Raw genomic sequence first — 19,872 nt, forward strand, 5'->3', positions numbered from 1 at the left:
TAATCAGCAGGACAAGAGAGGCAGTGAGAGCCTGGGGGAGGGCAGGCTTCCTTCCAGCGTAGTGTGGCCCTGTTCTGCGGCAAATGCTTCCCTTTGTCTTGAGTCAGTATTTTGAAAAGTTAGGCGTTTAACTTGGGGAAAACAATGTGGAAAATAGTGCCCAGTGTGGATGGCTTCTCTGCCTGCAAGTTGCCAAACTTCCAGTAGGGCCAGGCTCCTGAAATAGCTGAAAGCAGATTTCATTTTAGCCACTTTTGGAGACTGTCTTGAAGCACCGAAAATATCCTGTTTTATATGTTTATCTTTTACAAATAAGTAGATGACCAATATTTTAAAACCCAATTTTTCCTCTGTAGCCTATTTTGGTTGATAGGCTAAATATATGTGATTAACTCTGTTGTTAGGGCTTCATGAGAAAATAATCCTGGTATGGAAGTTTTTTCTTTTATGATGCTTTCATTAATTTGTTCCGATTAAATACTAATCTAGCTCAGTGATATCTGAGTTTTCCTCATACACTCCCTTAATACAGCATTTTTAAAAAATAACATGTGTAGGTTTTATTATGAGGGACAGAATTTGAAGTCAAACTTGGGTTAGAATTTCCACTTTGCCACTTGTGTTTGCTTGTTCAGGTTGCCTCTTCTGTTGAAGCTGTACATGAAGATACATACCAGGGCGCGCCTGTGTGGCCCAGTTGATTAAGCATCTGCCCTGAGCTCAGGGATTGAGCCCCTGTCACAAGCGCTCCCTGCTCAGCGGGGGTCTGCTTCTCCCTCTTCCTCTGCCTCTCCCCCTTGCTTGTGCTTTTTCTTTCTCTTCCTCAAATAAGTAAATAAAAATGTAGAAAAAAAGAAAAACCTACCATTAAGGGTGGTTGTGAAAGTCGAATGAGAAAAGTGTGTAGATGAAGTACATAGTTCTGACACCTATTAGGCCTGCAGCAGATTCTATTTTTCTTTATTAATATTTATAGAATACTTGGAAGCTGTTCATTTACTTTTCTTTTTTCTTTTATATATATATTATATATATAATTATATACATATATAATTATTGAAGTTCAATTTGCCAACATATAGTATAACACCCAGTGCTCATCCCATCAAGTGCCCCCCTCAGTGCCCATCACCCAGTCACCCCCACCCCCCACCCACCTCGCCATCCACTACCCTTTGTTCGTTTCCCAGAGTTAGGAATCTTTCATGTTTTGTCACCCTCTCTAATTTTTCCCTCTCATTTTCCTTCCTTTCTCCTATAATCCCTTTCACTATTTCTTATATTCTCCTTAATACAGCATTTTAAGCATGCTTCTCTCCACCTCCATATATCAATATTTATTCTTAAATTATGAATATGTAGTATTTTTAGCTACTATTTCAAGCCACAATTGACACTTAGGGTAAGGCTTATCATTAATGACCATTCATACAAAATCTATTGATTGCTTTTGTTGGCTCTTTGACTAGTCTAGTTAGATTATCATGATTTTCAATCTTATAATGTGGCTGACAAAGCTCAGACTAGGAGATGCAGTTCTATGACCCCATTTCCTGTTGATTTCTTGTGCTCATACCATCGGTATTATCTTCATTTTGTATTTTCTCTGTAGGGAATTTCTTAAGCTTCCCATTCATTAGTGAATGTTGGTTTGGTTAAAACAAGATATTACTATCCACAAGTCCACTAACCAAGCACAAGTAAGTTGCAGAGGATTACTCACTTCTGATCTGTGAAACTCTTCACTCCCTTCAAGGTGCCGCATGACCACATGGAACATGTTTCCATCTGACAAACAACCTGGGAAAGGGATTCATGGACAATCATGTATTAGTTATTAGTAAACTATTTTTTAAGCATTTCTAATGTTCGCTTATACTCAGTAGATTGTCCCGTGAATCCCTGGAGACATAGGCCACCCTCTTCAAGACCATGTCTGACTCCTGCAGCCTTTGCTGGATCCAAGGATACATAGAGCACATTTGGCAGGCTTTAAGGACCTTATCTGGGACAGGGGAAGCTCTGAGACTAGCAGAGCTCTGGGACTAGCTCCAGGACTACCATAAGGTGACCAAATTTGTGATGTAAAAGTAGTTTCAGAAAGGAACTTGTAGTATGTCAAAGTGTCAAAGGCAAGCTTCACCTGGATCACAACTTTGATAGACATTCTATCCCTTATTATATGAGCTAAATTTTATTTCTTCTACCTGATGCTTTGACCTTTGACTAGGTTTTGTATTTGATGGGTTTGATTGGTTCTGTGTCCTATACGTAGTAAACATCCATGTTTGTTGAATAGTAACATTTAATGTCACTTTTTATTGCTTGATTGCTTTTAAATTTAGCAATAAAGAGCTTAATGGTGTTTCTCTTTAAAATATTATGCCTTTCTTTTTAACTTGACAGCCTTTTGTTTATATCTGTTGCATGAATATGTTTGATTTATTCCAGATCATTCTGTACCAGGCCATCCATAAGCTCTTTGAAAGCAGTGCTGGGTGTAGGGCACCTCTAAACTCCCTGTATCACCCAGGAAAATCCTCAGCACAGAGTGGGTACTAAATCAAAACTTTAAACCAGGTGGTAAAAATCAGGCTGGTTATATATGGGAAAATTCTGGCCTATATATGCCTGCATAGTGTTATATTTTTTTCATTGCCTACATTTATATATATATAAAGAGCCAGATTCCCAACTCTCTTAATAAAGAGAAGATCTGGGAAATGTCGATCTAGTCTGCATGCCTGCCGGCATGGCAACTATCAGTTGGAGTGCACTTATCACTGTCCTTCTTGACTGAGTAGTCATTCTCCAGTTTGTCCCAGTCCACACCACTCTCTGATACATGACTGTCAGGTGGCCACTTATTATCAAACTTGTATTTTTTATTTTATAATAGGACAATTAAAAGGAAAATGGACTACTTGTTGAACCTATACCAGATTCCCTACATTATTTCCCCTCTAAATTCCTCTCTTATGCCCAACGTTGCTTATTACTTGTCATGTCTACAGTAGGGCAAGCTAGAAGTGCTAAGAGGGAATCCTAGAAGTGGCCCAAAGCAACAACAGACAAGAAGTGTGAGTGTGTGTGTGTGTGGGGGGGGGGGGTTGGTGGGAATTCCAGCCTCCTGTTCCTCAGGTAAAATCATCTGTGGCCATGCTCCATGTGGTCCAGTAGACAGTCCCCAGCAGGTTGATCCCAGTTACCCACAGTGTTTGATAACATGACCTTTATTGGCTTTCTTCCTTTTCTATCCTACCTGCTCACTCCACAACTTCTGTTTCTCTCAGAAATAAAGGAAGAAAAAAGAAGAAGACATAAAGGAAAGATCATGAGGACTGCATGTTTCATGGGAGTGAGACTCTTTCTTAGCATATTGAATGTGTGAGAATAGTCTTTAATTGCTGTGTTTATGGTGAAATAATATACCCAGTCCAGTTCACCTATCTACATTACATTTTTTTTAGGCATTTGAATTTTCTTTAAATTTTTATTTATTTATGATAGTCACAGAGAGAGAGAGAGAGAGAGAGGCAGAGACATAGGCAGAGGGAGAAGCAGGCTCCATGCACCAGGAGCCTGATGTGGGATTCGATCCCGGGTCTCCAGGATCGCGCCCTGGGCCAAAGGCAGGCGCCAAACCGCTGCGCCACCCAGGGATCCCGCATTTGAATTTTCAAGTTCTGTTTTAATACAATAATAAATATATGAATAAAAAGTAAAAATATGTAAATTACTTCTCACTGTTCTTAAGTTTTCCCATAGCTTTCTGAGCTTTAAGAAAGCTTCTGGGATGGGAATGCAGGCTCTAATTTGGAATCCTGTTGGAACCTCCTCTTTTCTAGAACTCATGCCAAGACCAGTTTTCTGTAGCATCTAAACAAATACTGAGAGAATGGACTAAGCAGTCACCAGCATTTCAGGGCATGGGATGTTTCTTCATGTCTGTTGTGTTTAATTATGTCATGGTAGATGTATGAGACTTTATAATCAGTCTCACATTATTAATTATTATTATTATTATCATTATTATTTTATCAGTGAGTTGGATAATGAGCCCTTTGAAGTCCTACCTGGTAGGCTGCTGGATCTGGGAGAGATCATTTCATAGGCCTGGGACTCTAGGATTTGTGAGCTTTAGAGAAAGAAAAAATAAGAAAAAGAAGATACAGCTGTGATTCTGGATTGAAATATGTCCCACTTTTCACTATATTTTCCTAAAGGCAATCAAATGTTTTGAAACTAACATAAGTGTCTATGATTTAGAGGTGTGATCTTAAAGTGGGAAGTGTGGCCTCAGATGCATGTGAATGATTAAACCAGAACTGTACCCACACTGTTGTGATCCAGAGATTCTCCTTTCTCTTTTTCTTCTGCTGCATGATTTCTTCTTTTTCCTTTTTTATTGTGTTTATAAAGCATCTTCTCTGTATTTGGGTATTTATGTGTCGTATCTGGAAACCCTAAGAATGGCCATTATCTTTATTTCTGGTGCCTTGACCAGTCATTTGTTTCCCAAGTCAAGTAGGCCTATCTCTAATATGTTGGAGGTTGAAACATTAAGTTGCATGTAAACTCAGTAAACAAGTGCTGAGGTTGATTGATCATATCTGCTATGGGTGAAGTCATGGCCACTTGGGTACTACACATTTGTCATTTCCGCTACATATAAAAGTGGCACACTTGAGCAGCATCTGATACCTAGTGGTGTTATGATTAGCTAGGATACTACTGGCCCACAACATGTGTGTGTTTAAGGAAATTAACTGTCAGCATTTAGACATCACAAAATGTAACATTAAAAAAAAATCTAGATTTCTGGCTTCTGATGAAATCTTAGAAGATCTGGTGGGATTGAGTCCAGATGGTCTGGTGGCAAAAATTGGAGCAGCTGTGCCTTCCTAATTCGCCTCAGTGCTCTCTGCTCCATATGATTTTCTCAAATCTGTATCTGCTGATTGTCTGTGAACACTTAAGCTTGTGAATACAGGCCCATGCTCATGCAAAGACTATTTCTAGCATGTTTACTCTCCTCCCAGAAAAGACAGTGTGGCCTAGCTAAGATGGCACCAACCTTGGAAACAGAAGGTTGGATTTCACACTTAGGGCTAGTATAGCTTTCAGAATTTCACAAAACCTCTCAATTCCTGTCCCCTTAGTTGTAAAATGAAGAGTCATCCCTTATACAATTGTTTGGCAATCAATTATAAATTGCTATGTATAGGGTCACAGATTAGTGATGATAACACTAAAAGCCACAATAAGCTATTATTTTATATATAATAAAAATAGTGAAGAAAGCCTAATTGTTTTCATAATTATCTTCAACTAGAAGGGCTTTTTTTTTTTTTTAATTTGGCTCCAAGAATGGAAGAAAGATAGAAAATGAGTAGAAAATATAAAACTTTATTAAGAAATTTGTGTTATTTTGAAACAGTAACACAATGGAAGGTTTTGACTTTGCCATTAACAAGCACAAGGAGTCAATAAGCAGAGGCAGCTGAGACAGGAGCCCTTTCCTGGGCCTGATGCAGGCTCTTGCCATTGCAGCGTATTTACAGCATTCTGGTTGGCTGGCAGTCAATTTAAGAAGCCTTGCTTACTGGGCAGTTTATTATTTAGGCAAATAAGGAGAATGTATATAGTCTCAAGATGTGTATGAAATTTCATAGACCTAAAAGGAATTTGACTCTGACTGATTGAGAATGCTAGCATTCAAAGAAACGGATGACATTGATACTGGGTTGTTTCATCTATTAAAAACAAATGATTTGAAATAGTTGTTTTTGTAAGTAAAAAAATGTTGAATATTGACAATTTCATGTTTCTAACTTGTCTTAATCTGTTTAGGCTGTTATAACAGAATACCATAGAGTGGATGTCTTTTAAACAACAGAAATATATTTTTTACATTTTTAGAGCCTGGCAGATTTGGTGTCTGGTGAAAGCCCACTTCCTACTTCAAAGTATATTATTGCTGTGTCCCCCCATGGTGGAAAGAGCTAGGGATCTCTCTGGGGTGTCTTTTATAAGAGTACTAGTCCCATTCATTTAGGGTTCCACCCTCATGACCTAGTCACCTCTCAAAGACCCTATCTCCTAATACCATCTCATTGGGAATTAGGGTTCCAATATATACATTTTGATGGAACACAAATATCCAGTCTATAGCACATTACATAGTAAAATAAAAATTGAATTGAACAACCAAGGGCTGATTTTGCCATACTGGGCTAGGTTGACCTGGGAGAAATAAGTCTGAATCAGATCTGGTCTCTGCCCTCTAGAAACAATTGTCAGAAACAATCCTGCTCAAGACCACCCATGGAAAGGCTCATAACTAAGCTCAGCAATCCCAGTGGCAGAGAGGTTAATCTTGTCTGAGACAATCTGGGGAGGTCTGTTGGAGGAAGTGAACTGGGACTTGAAAGCAGAGCAACAGTATGGGGTAAGGGGTAAAGCTGGAGGATGGTAGTGATGGAAAACACATATCTAAATCTTATTATTGGCCACTAAATACATTCATTTCTGCCATCTGGCTTAGCAATGCCTAAGTCCATAGCCTGGAAACATCTGGAAAAAAATAGATACAGATTCAACTATCCTAGATGTTAAGTCTGTGTGTGAGAACATCTTTATGTTTGTCAACATGTGGATAGTAATATTAAAGTAAAAATTGAAGTGGGCAATAGTGACCAGGAAGGAGGTACAGACTGATTGAGGAATAAAATCACATTCCTCTATCAATAAGAGAAAAGTGTACAGAGCATATAGTGTAAACAAATTCACGTTTCCATTTGCTTCCCTTTCCCCCCAACATTAATCTTTAGGAGTTGGAAGCATAGAAGGGAACTTAGTTTTGTTTTTATCTTATGGTTTGAGATGTGGCTGTGACTTAACTTTTTCATTCTGTTTATAACTAAAAATGACTCATGTTCATTTCCATCTCGGCAGCCAGGAACCACTTTGATAGTATCTTCATTTTCCGTACCGTTTTCCACTGGGGGTTATTACCAGAACTCTAGCAAGAATGGTAATTTGTTAGAGCATGAGGAAATGTCTATAAATCCTTAAGGACTTGTCATATTAGAAAGAATTTAACTGCATGATATGGGCAAAAAGTTGTAGAATCAATGATAAGAATAAATAAGGAACAACAAGTGGTCTAAATTGATATCGACATTGCCCAATGCCAGCTATCTTTACCCCATTATGTCTGCCATAACCCTGGAGGGATGCCGAGGATCACTTATATTGTGTCAAGAGAAGAGTTGGAAGAGCATCAGTTTTGAATATGTTATGTATTAGTTTCTTTTGTGCATCTATGTGGAAATAGATGTCCCCAAAGCTATAATTCATATTTTAGCTTCAGGTTTCTTAAAGATGTGGAGATTTTCTTGGCTTGGAAACAGATGGAGATTTCAGACAAAGTGAGGCTATCATTGATAATGTACTTAATGTCAGTCAAAATAAATCTGTGGTGGGAATTCTAGGCAGATTGACTTTTTTTTTTTTTTTTTTGCAAAACATTAAAATTTCCAGTTGTAAAGAATGATGGTACAGAGAATGGGAGGAAAGATTCGCCTGACATTTTTAGAAAGGAACATATAGTGAGAGTTTGACTTCTTTTTTTGCTAATTTGAATACCTTTTATTTATTTTTGCTGTCTGACGCTGAGGCGAGGACTTCTAGGACTATGTTGAACAACAGTGGGGAGAGTGGACATCCCTGTCATGTTCCTGACCGTGGGGAAAGCTCTCAGTGTTTCCCCATTGACAATGATATTTGCTGTGGGCTTTTCACAGATGGCCTTTATGCTCTTGAGGAATGTTCCCTCTATGCCTACACTGTGGAGAGTTTCAATCAACAAAGGAAGCAATATTCTGTAAATGCTTTTCCTGCATCAATTGAAAGGAACATATGGTTCTTTTCCTTTCTTTCTTTTCTTTTTTTTTTAAGATTTTATTTATTTATTCATGAGAGACAGAGAAAGAGAGAGAGAGAGACACAGGCAGAGGGAGAAGCACGCTCCATGCAGGGAGCCCAATGTGGGAGTCAATCCTGGGACCCCAGGATCACACCCTGGGCTGAAGGCAGACGCTCAACTGCTGAGCCACCCAGGCATCCCTTGTCCTTTCTTTTATTAATATGATGTATCACGTTGATTGATTTGCAGATGTTGAACTACCCTTGCAGCCCAGAAATAAATCCCACTTGGTTGTGGTGAATAATCCTTTTAATGTACTGTTGGACCCTATTGGCTAGTATCTTGGGGCATCAAAGAAATACAAATCAAAACCACAATGAGATCCCACCTCACAACAGTGAGAATGGGGAAAATTAACAAGGCAGGAAACAACACATGTTGGCTAGGATGCAGAGAAAGGGGAACCTCTTTACACTGCTGGTGGGAATGCAAACTGTTGCAGCCACTCTGGAAAACAGTGTGGAGGGTCCTCAAGTTAAAAATAGAGCTGCCCTACGACCCAGCAGTTGCACTACTGGGTATTTACCCCAAAGATATAGATGCAGTTATCTGAAGGGTCCCAGTGTTCACAGCAGCAATGTCTACAATAGCCACATTGTGGAAGGGGGTGAGATATCCTTCGACAGATGAATGGGTAAAGAAGATGTGATATATATGAGAAAGGATGAATACTTACTATTTGTATTTACGTGGATGGAACTGGAGGGTATTATGCTGAGTGAAATAAGTCAATTAGAGAAGGACATTTATCATATGGTTTCACTCCTATGTGGAATATGAGAAACAGGGCAGAGGACCACAGGGGAAGGGAGGGAAACTGGTAGAAAACCATGAGAGACTCTAGTTCCGGGAAACAAACTGAGGGTTGTTGGAGGGGAGGTGGGTGGGGGATGGGGTAACTGGGTGATAGGCATTAAGAAGGGCACGTGATGTGATGAGCACTGGGTATTATATGGAACTGATCAGTTATTGGACATTACATCTGAAACTAATGATGTACTATAAGTTGGCTAATTTTTTTAATTTATTTTTTATTGGTGTTTGATTTTTTAAAAAAAGAAAAGAATGTATAATTCTACCAATTCACTAAGACTCTGGAATGAAAGCCCTGCTTAGACCTGCATGAAAGGATGTTGATTCAGAATCTCTGGGCCCTTTAGGGCTGGTGGTGACATTAGTATGAACTGCACAAATCCCACATGGCCTGCGGATGGCTGTGTGCCAGCTTTCCTACTTTCATATGTTTAATTGAGGAGTAACCCGCTGGAAAGGCAACGATTTAGCTTTGCCATTGGGAAGTTAGAAAATATTTTTATTTCTCTGATGCCCCTCAATCCTGATCTCCTTTATTGTCTGTTCAATTGTAAAGCAAACCATTTCATCTACTGGAAGCTGGAAACAAACCTGTCTGCTGCATTTGATAACAGTTCGAAATTAGTGGCAAATTGGATTTGAAATTAGGTGGTTGTCATGTGAGTGATCAGACTGCATGAACAGATTTTTTATGCAAAGCAATGAACTTTCTGTTGGATTTATGAGATGGGACTGAGGCAATGTATCCCCAGGCCTTGGCATCACTGCTTGATAGACTACTCATATCCTATTTGTGTTTCATTTTTTCTGCTGCAGTTTGTCCGTGTCTGCCTATTTTACAGGCTCAGGCTCCTTGGGGGATTTAACAGGAGTTGTGCTCTCTGTGGGACGTTTTCCTAGAGGCACTGCAATTCAGAGGTCATAGAAAGCCCCTTCTGCCCTTTGGATGTGGAGAAATGGACCTTAAGCATCCTGACACAATGACGTCTTATGAAAAAAACAAACAGTAATTGGACAAAAATAAAAATTTCTAGAAGCACAGATTATTTAGACTTTCTTCCTGTGCTATTTGCTTTTAATGTGATATATGGTGAATTAACCATTCTTCTGCATTTTTACCTACTTGATGCTGACACTCATTGAAAGGTTAGTGTGGTTAATGCATGAGATCGTGTAAATCCTCAGAGAAGTTGTTTGTGAGCAGTTTAGGTAGCCAAACCTGGGGCCACGGAACTCTGTAGGACTTTGGGAAGAATTTTTTTTTGTATTATTGACACATAATGCTTTGTTAGTTTCATGTGTGTAATACAGTGATTCGCCAATTCTGTACATTACTCAGGACTCATCATGATAAGTGTACTCTTAGTCCTCTTTATCCGTTTCACCCATTTCTCTACCCATCTCCTTTCTGATAATCATCAGTTTGTTCTCTGTATTTAAGAGTCTGCTTTTCTCGTCTCTTATTTTCTTTGTTTCTTAATTCCATATATGAGTGAAATCATATGGCATTTGTCTTTCTCTTCCTGATTTATTTCACTAGCATTATAACCTTTACCCTCTAGTTCCATCCACACTGGTGCAAATGGCAAGATTTCACTTTTTTAAGGTTAAGTAGTATGTCAGTGTGTGTGTGTTTTGTTTATCCATTTGTCTATAGATGGACAGTTGGGTCACTTCCATATTTTGACATTGTAGATAATGCTGCAATAATCATAGGGTGCATAAATCTTTTTGAATTAGTATTTTTGTTTTCTTTGTGTAAATACCCAGTTGTAGAATTACTGGATCACATGGCAATTCTATTTTTAATTTTTTGAGAAAACTGCATTTTGTTTTCCATGGTGGCTGCACTAGTTGCTGTTCCCACCAACAGTGCATAGGGGTTCTTTTTTCTCCATGTCCTTGGCAACACTTGCTATTTCTTATGCTTTTGATTTTAGCCATTGTGACAGTTGTGGGAAAAAAAAAAAAAAAAGAAGTTTGTTCATTTTTTTTCCCCTCTGGTATGTCTATGTATGGAGAAGGAGGGGGATAAACCAGATATTTTTTGAAACAGCAAAGGGTAGTTGCCCATCCCAGTCTGTAAGCAGTTTCAGACCTACTTGGAAACGCATAGCACCCCTCTCTGGCTCCATGTTTATATTGGAAGTGTTGGATCAGAGTGGTATTTCTGGATTCTATTGCAGTCTTATTGCCTGGAAACTGAAATTAATGTGTAAGGGAAAGTGCTGGAGAGTCTCAGAAGTTGCTGGTGGCCAAGTCAAGGAAAGGAGAGCTAGCTGATGGCAGGCTCAGAAAGGATTTAAGGTCGAAGAAGAGGAGTCAGGCACTTTGCCCTAGGGTCTGAGTCAAAGCATCATGCTATCCACCCTTAATCTATAACCTCAAGCCCAAAATGATACCAGCCACATAGTATGATTTAATACACAAAAAATAAAATATGATTACGAAACTCACTGAGTAGATACTTTCCTGCAATTCCTAACCAGTGTTGTTGCTATTATTATTATTATTATTATTATTATTACTATTATTAGTCATTACTAAGAAACTACTCTGGGGCAGGTCCTGAGCTATTTTATCTGCATTATCTAGTTTAATCTTTACACAGATAAAATCTATAAAATTAGTGGAAGTCATTTTTTTCTCTCCATGATGAGAGAAGCTTAAAAAGTTTGAGTCACTAGCTTGAAGTCACATAACTGATCCATAAAGAAGTAGAGGGAACCAGGACCTCAGAGACCATGCATGCTCCTAATCATCACACTCAACTGTCATGTCTTGAAGTTCCACTGGAGTTGCTCAGTGAATTCTACTTCTCTGTGATGCAAGTGACATGAGGGCATGTTCATTGTTATGGCCCTAGGGTCTTGGAATGCTTGAAGTCCTTTTCTTACATCCAAAGAGCAGAATGGGGTTTCTATGCATATTGGGGACAAAGAACACATTCATTAATGCCCATTGACTGCATGTTCGAGGAATGCAGATCCCTGTTGCACAACAGGAGGCTCCCATTAGCTATGATTGTCCTGGAAGATCCTGCCCCTCTGCCTTAGTTCAGGGATATATCTCTTCCTATAACAGACATTGTTGGTATCCCTCCCAGAACCCTTTTATTTGGCCAAATCACCCATTCTCCATCTGCTGTGTGTTGAACAGTAATGGATCACACTTGCATCCCTTTCAGGAGGACAATTATTAGCTTATAGATGTTATCTTGCCTACTGATGTCTGGAAAGTTAAGTACTAGCCTCTCCTTCCATCTCTTACAGACTGGGACCTAGCACACAACTGTGGTGCAATCACACTCTACAGCACCCCACAGAATTGGGTTAAAAATAGACTTCTCTGAAGACACATCATTGCTTTGCTTCTCCTTTTCTCATTTCCTAACATCCTCTCCTGATCACATTCCTCAATAAATCACTTATGCAAGACTCCCCATCTCAGTCTTTGCTTTTAGGAAATGTGACCTGGGAAAATCAGAATGGAAGATATCTCTGTTTTATTTAACGTTTCTACCATATTCATTAATACTCTAGCATCTTGCTGGACTTTTTGCTGAGGTCAATTGTGGTGGTTTTGGTTGTATGTAATAAAAATAAAGTCAACCTACACAAGTCCTAATATCTCTGTTTTTATCAGTCAGTAAAGAGATCTAAAACTCAGAAACTGAACAGAGTTCCCATGATACCACAGCATGGTGAAGATGTTCATTTCTTGGTCTAGGATGCTGAGCTAGATTATGATAACGATCCTGACAACAAGCTCAAAATGTGTTCTTGCTACAGACTGGAACTTGTGTCAGTCACAACAGAGAAGCTTAACTACCTGAAAGTACCACTCAAAAAAGCCCTTATAAAGTTCCTGTGGAAGAGACTGCTGCCACCAGCTTTTGTTCTCACTGACAAGGTTGCATTAGCAGACTTGGGTCCTGTCCAAATTCATCAAGATCTTAAAAGATTTTGAGGTAGTTAATGGGATCTTTGTGCTAATAAATGCAGAGCGTCCAGAATAAGAGAGGAGAAAGCCCTGCTTTGCCTGGTACTGCTTAGATGCCAGATGGAGCGGTATAGTCAGTTAGGGAGTCATCAGTTAATTGGGTAATTGACAGTCTGGATGGAGAGGGACCAGGATGAAAAGAGCTTGGAAATCACTCCACCTCTAGGACTGGGAATGTTGGACCCTTTTTTAAAAAGAGACATCGTTAGGACCTACCGAGGGCAGTCTTCATGTTTTGGAGAAGCTACCATGTGGCTGCAGAGGAATAATTAACAGTGAGTAGAAGCTACACAGAAATTGTTGCATCTCAACTTAAGGAAGTGTTTCTAATAAACAAGTCATTCAAATACTCAAATTCCCATCACTGAACTGTTGGAGCTGAGGCTTGAGGGTCATGCGTCTGTGCTGTAGAACAAAACAGTGTGTGTTGTGAAGAAGGCTGCATTAGATAACCTATGGGTTCCCCTCAAACATAAGAGCCTCAGTTTCTCTGAATTAGGTTTAAACAGAGAGATATACATAGTGGATGTGATCTGGCAAGTTACATAGTTTTCATTGAAGGACTTTTGTGAAGAACAGTGAGGATAAACTAAGAAAAAACTCTATACTTTGTAAGATTTCTAGGCCCCAGTCTCTAGCTTGGGAAATGAGGTTGTCAGTGCCGGGGCAGTTGGATACATACCCTCCTCACCTATCAGGCAGCCTTTCTCTTTTAGAGTTCACAGGGCTCAAAAGAAGCACACTTTGGGAAGCATCAGCAGTTTAAAATCTGGAGGTGCTAGCTCTGCTGCTCATTATCTTTATGACCTCAGGAAAATTCCTTAAGACTCTTTCCTGCAAAGATGGCAATTTCTGCCATATCTACAGAGACAAAAGAGGAGACAGGCAGATGCCCAGGGATGATTCAAATTTCCAGCCTCAGCAGTATCAGGACTACAGCCCAGTTTCTGATAGAAATGCCACATTTTCTGAAAGTTGCGGAATTGCTTTGGAGACTGTTGCAGAGCCTGTTGAGAGATGGAAAGTTGGGTAACTGGCACTGGAGCACAGGGAAAAGGGAAATCAAGAAAGGTCCAGAAATCTTGGAACCACCAAGAAGAAGCAATTATTGAGGCTATGTGAATGAATGATACCTGAGCAAAAAGTATGCAGAGAAAGAGCAGATGCTTTGGATGGAACTTGGAGAGGGATGGGAAGACAATGGAAAGGATCTATAGGGTTATCAAAGGAAGCCCAGAGGGGCTAGAGAGGGAAAGAAAACCTCCAAGGCATGGATTCATTGAATAAGTGTACAATTAACAGTGTTATATTTTCAGAGGTTTCAAGGTAGATGGAAGACTGAGAAAGGGACCCTGGAATAAATGACAGTGGAATCACTACTAGTGAGCGAACACAGAAGGACTCTCTTGATTACAACCTAGCTCAAATTAGCAGAGCAAAAAGTGGGAACATATTAACTCTTAAAATCAAAGGAAGGAATGATTCAGCAAATCACAAAGGGAGTCAGGGATGAGCTATCCTTAGAATAGCTGGAAATTGGAACCAAAACACCACCAAGATTCCCTTGGTCTGTCATTGCTTATATATGTTGGTCTCATTCTCTCAGCAGGAAACATGGCCAAAAACGATTCTAAACTTTCATCCTCATAAGTGCTGAGTGACTGAATATACAAATGGACAATGGCCAGATAACATATAAAAATAGGACTCTGATCCATTACCTGCAGAAACTTACCAGGGAAACCAACCCCTTTATCTATATATTTAAAAAAAAAAAAAAGCCCAGAAAGGCAGCCTGTTACAAGTAAGACTCGTAGGAAGTCAGATTACTATCACTAGTAACAATTCAGGAAGGCATAATGGCCAAGACTTGATTAATAACTGACAACTTCCCTAATTTTTATTCCCACTTAGAAGTTAGGTCCAAACACATAAAGTCAAATACGCACCCCTAATCAATTACACAGGATGCTCCACTTCTGGTTAGCCTGCCTACAGCTTCGCCACCATGTCAACAGCCTCCAATAAGGGCACACCTGAAGACCTCCCTTTTCCCAGCTGTAAAGCTTTCTGATTTCTCTGTCTGCCTTTGAGTCTCTGCCCCAACACAAGTGATGGTCCCTGACCCCTTGCTATAGCAAGCTCTGAATAAATAGCCTTTGTCTGTTCTCCTCTGGTTGGTCTTTATTTCTCGCTTGATGCCCAGAGAAGAATAAGACCTTCTTCCATCAGCTCCTCTGAAAATTCCCTAGACAGCATTCTCATTGGCCTTCCTTGGGCCATAACTCCATTCCCCAGACCAGTCACTATTACAACTGCGGGTATACAATATTGAGCTTAGTGGAGGAAACGTGCCTACCTCCCCTCAAAAAATGACAGTTCCCATTCTGATTGTATACCTAGACCTAGGAAAGGTATAGCTCTAAAAGAAGGAGGGTCCTGTGTCCCCCACACCTGAGGCCACTTGGGATAGGTGGTGCTGTGAAGACAAAAGAGTTAATGTCCTCTAGAGAGAATTGAGAGGTGTAGCTATTCAGGGAGGGCCATTCCAGAGTGTGTAATTGATAGGAAGATGGATTCGGAGAAGAGGTGAAGAAATTAGGGCTTGAAGAGACAGTTTCAGACATCCTGGACCTGAAATGGGGATAGGGTCAAGAGGAAGAATGATGGTCAAAGGCCCCAAAATCATCTTAGGGAATAGAAACAGATAATGAGCTGTGAAAATAAGGAAGCTCTAAATCACAGCAAAAGCTTGGTATTTTCAGCCAAACCATTTTTCTTAACCTTATTGCCCTTTTCAATTCTCCTGCTCTTCCTCCTGACCTCCTTTTCTGTAAAAGGGACAAACCAATTGACAGTAGCTGAGCCTTGAAAAGGGCATGTGATGCAGGGTTCTTGGATATTCACTTTCTGTTCTTCCCCCTCCCCATGTTCCTGGACACGGCATCTAGACTCCTGCCAGAGCTTCCCTACCCATCCTGCTCCTCCCCCAGGAGAGTGTCTTGGTGTTTAGAGACTTCCCTGAAACTGACACCTCTGGGTGATGACCCACACTCTGCTTTATTTATTCATAGTAGAGCTTGTGTGACTTCAGGGGTCAGTGAGAAGGGAAGAGAAACTGAAAACAGGAGCAGGGAGGAGGGGCAAGATGGCAGAAGAGTAGGGTCCCCAAATCACCTGTCTCCACCAAATTACCTAGAAAACCTTCAAATTATCCTGAAAATCTATGAATTCGCCTGAGAATTAGAGAACACCTGGAATGCTACAGTGAGAAGAGTTCGCGCTTGTATCAAGGTAGGAAGACGGGGAAAAAGAAATACAGACACAAAAGGCCTCCAAGGGGGAGGGGCCCGCGAGGAGCCGGGCTGAGGCCGGGGCGAGTGTCCCCAGGACAGGAGAGCCCCGACCCAGAGGAGCAGGAGCTGCACCAACCTTCCCGGGAGGAAAGGGGCTCCAAGGAGGTGGAGCAGGACCCGGGAGGGCGGGGATGCCCTCGGGCTCCCGGGGACACTAACAGGCACCTGCGCCCCGGGAGAGTGCGCCGAGCTCCCTAAGGGCTGCAGCGCGCACGGGGGACCCGGAGCAGCTCGGAGGGGCTCGGGGGCGGCTCCGCGGAGGGGGCTGCGGGGCGGGAGCAGCTCGGAGGGGCTCGGGGGTGGCTCCTCAAAGGGGGCTGCAGGCCCCGGGAGCAGCTCGGAGGGGCTCGGGCAGAGGAAGAGGCTCCGTGCGGAGGGGGCTGCACGGCCCCGGAGCAGCTCGGGGGGCTCAGTTGGCGGCTCCACGGAGGGGGCTGCGGGGCAGGAGCGCGAATCCGACAGCGCGGGCCCCGGGCACAGGGCGCCGGGACACAGCCCAGGATCCGGCCTCCCCCCGGGACAGGCAGAGGCCGGGAGGGCTCAGGACAGCAAGGACGCTCCTGCTCCGAGCTGAGCAGATCAGCGGCCCCGCCCCGGAGCCTCCAGGCCCTGCAGATGGAGAGCTCCGGAGCTACTGCCAGAGCTGACTCCAGGGCTCCAGGGCTGCTGCCGCCACTGCGGTTGTTCCTCCTGGGGCCTCACGGGGTAAACAGCCCCCACTGAGCCCTGCACCAGGCAGGGGCAGAGCAGCTCCCCCAAGTGCTGACACCTGAAAATCAGCACAACAGGCCCCTCCCCCAGAAGACCAGCTAGACGGACCAGTTCTAGGGGAAGCCAAGGGACTTAAAGTATACAGAGTCAGAAGATACTCCCCCGTGGTTCTTTTTGTTTTGTTTTGTTTTGTTTTGCTTTTTGATTTGTTTCCTTCCCCCACCCCCTTTTTTTTCCCCTTTCTTTTTCTTTCTCTTTTTCTTTTTTTTCGTTTTTTTCTTCCTTTTTTTTTCTCTTTGTCTTTTCTTTCCTTCTTTCTCTCCTCTCTTTTTCTCCTTTTCCCAATACAACTTGCTTTTGGCCACTCTGCACTGAGCAAAATGACTAGAAGGAAAACCTCACCTCAAAAGAAAGAATCAGAAACAGTCCTCTCTCCCACAGAGTGACAAAATCTGGATTACAATTCAATGTCAGAAAGCCAATTCAGAAGCACTATTATACAGCTACTGGTCGCTCTAGAAAAAAGCATAAAGGACTCAAGAGACTTCATGACTGCAGAATTTAGAGCTAATCAGGCAGAAATTAAAAATCAATTGAATGAGATGCAATCCAAACTAGAAGTCCTAACGACGAGGGTTAACGAGGTGGAAGAACGAGTGAGTGACATAGAAGACAAGTTGATAGCAAAGAGGGAAACTGAGGAAAAAAGAGACAATTAAAAGACCATGAAGATAGATTAAGGGAAATAAACGACAGCCTGAGGAAGAAAAACTTACGTTTAATTGGTGTTCCCGAGGGCGCCGAAAGGGACAGAGGGCCAGAATATGTATTTGAACAAATTCTAGCTGAAAACTTTCCTAATCTGGGAAGGGAAACAGGCATTCAGATCCAGGAAATAGAGAGATCCCCCCATAAAATCAATAAAAACCGTTCAACACCTCGACATTTAATAGTGAAGCTTGCAAATTCCAAAGATAAAGAGAAGATCCTTAAAGCAGCAAGAGACAAAATCCCTGACTTTTATGGGGAGGAGTATTAGGGTAACAGCAGACCTCTAGACAGAGACCTGGCAGGCCAGAAAGGGCTGGCAGGATATATTCAGGGTCCTAAATGAGAAGAACATGCAACCAAGAATACTTTATCCAGCAAGGCTCTCATTCAAAATGGAAGGAGAGATAAAGAGCTTCCAAGACAGGCAGCAAGTGAAAGAATATGTGACCTCCAAACCAGCTCTGCAAGAAATTTTAAGGGGACTCTTAAAATTCCCCTTTAAGAAGAAGTTCAGTGGAATAATCCACAAAAACAAGGACTGAATAGATATGACACTAAACTCATATCTCTCAATAGTAACTCTGAACGTGAACGGGCTTAATGACCCCATCAAAAGGCGCAGGGTTTCAGACTGGATAAAAAAGCAGGACCCATCTTTTTGCTGTCTACAAAAGACTCATTTTAGACAGAAGGACACCTACAGCCTGAAAATAAAAGGTTGGAGAACGATTTACCATTCGAATCGTCCTCAAAAGAAAGCAGGGGTAGCCATCCTTATATCAGATAAACTAAAATTTACCCTGAAGACTGTAGTGAGAGATGAAGAGGGAAGAGGGACACTATATCATACTTAAAGGATCTATTCAACAAGAGGACTTAACAATCCTCAATATATATGCCCCGAATGTGGGAGCTGCCAAATATATCAATCAATTATTAACCAAAGTGAAGAAATACCTAGATAATAATACACTTATACTTGGTGACTTCAATCTAGCTCTTTCTATACTCGATAGGTCTTCTAAGCACATCTCCAAAGAAACGAGAGCTTTAAATGATACACTGGACCAGATGGATTTCACAGATATCTACAGAACTTTACATCCAAACTCAACTGAATACACATTCTTCTCAAGTGCACATGGAACTTTCTCCAGAATAGACCACATATTGGGTCACAAATCGGGTCTGAACTGATACCAAAAGATTGGGATCGTCCCCTGCATATTCTCAGACCATAATGCCTTGAAATTAGAACTAAATCACAACAAGAAGTTTGGATGAAAACAGGAGCAAAAGATGCTTCTGTTATTTTCTTCTTTCCTTAGGAATAATATAGGAATGTGGTCGAGCCAGAAGATCCTGCTTTCTTTGAGGAAGCTGTTACGTGTAGGAGGGCATCCCCCCACCCGTCCCCATGATCTTATCAGCATTACTTCCTAGGATGTGAAAGTGGTGACATCCTGGGGAGCTGGGGTCTAATTAGTCCATTAGGCCTAATTCTCAGCCTCATTTCTAGCATCTGGAAATCAGGCACATTTTTAAAAGCAAATTCAGGTTTCTGATGGTAAGTACCTGACATTTCCAGAAATGGTGGTACCAGTGGAGGAAAAAACTGAAAAACTACTAAGCAAAGTCAGTTCCACAGAGTTCCAAAGCCAGTGGCTAAAGCTCCCTGGAGGTCATCCATGTGGAAACTACTATCACTCTGAATAAGGGTAATGGTGATGCAGGGGCTCCTGCCTGTCCTGTGTCCTCAACTGATGAGCAGAAGGAACCTTCAGGAGCACCTGCTCTGACTTGCCTGCCTGGCCCGAGCAGGTCATCTATGGCCTGGCTGATCTTCCTCTGGCCGGTTAGTGATTGGTTCAGGTATTAGAGCTGATGATAAAATAGCCCTAAACTAGACTAGGATGGACAAATGTAGTGACCATGTAAAGAAATTTAGTACTAGTATCATATTATTTTTAAATAGAAATTTTTGAAAATTCAAGATTGAAAACCAAATAAATGTGGAAATCTTTTTCTTTTTCTTTCTTTCTTTCTTTTTTTTTTTTTTTTTTTGGAAATCCATTTCTAACTAAGTTTGGTTTTTGTTGACTTCACATAATCTAGTTATGAACATGATGGCTTTATGGTGCTTGCCTTGGTTCCTATCTTTCTAAATGCTACTGTAGATTTAAATGTTTTTAGAGAAAGTAGGTCTGAGCTTGAGAAGCCTCTCCCCTG

General features: G+C 41.3%; 1 long non-coding RNA gene across 17 annotated transcripts in view; it reads left to right on the forward strand.

The window, feature by feature from the left end:
- The first annotated feature begins 15,921 nt into the window (after positions 1 to 15,921).
- The window catches only part of LOC112645626 (uncharacterized), a 54,105-nt gene continuing 50,154 nt past the window's right edge, over positions 15,922 to 19,872 (forward strand). For all 17 annotated transcript variants that reach the window (XR_007403432.1, XR_007403407.1, XR_003127171.2 and 14 more), the window contains exon 1: positions 15,922 to 16,099. This is a non-coding gene — a long non-coding RNA (uncharacterized LOC112645626). The remainder of the gene's footprint in view (positions 16,100 to 19,872) is intronic.

This window comes from Canis lupus, chromosome 1 (assembly GCF_003254725.2).
Source record: "Canis lupus dingo isolate Sandy chromosome 1, ASM325472v2, whole genome shotgun sequence".
Classification (NCBI taxonomy): domain Eukaryota; kingdom Metazoa; phylum Chordata; class Mammalia; order Carnivora; family Canidae; genus Canis; species Canis lupus.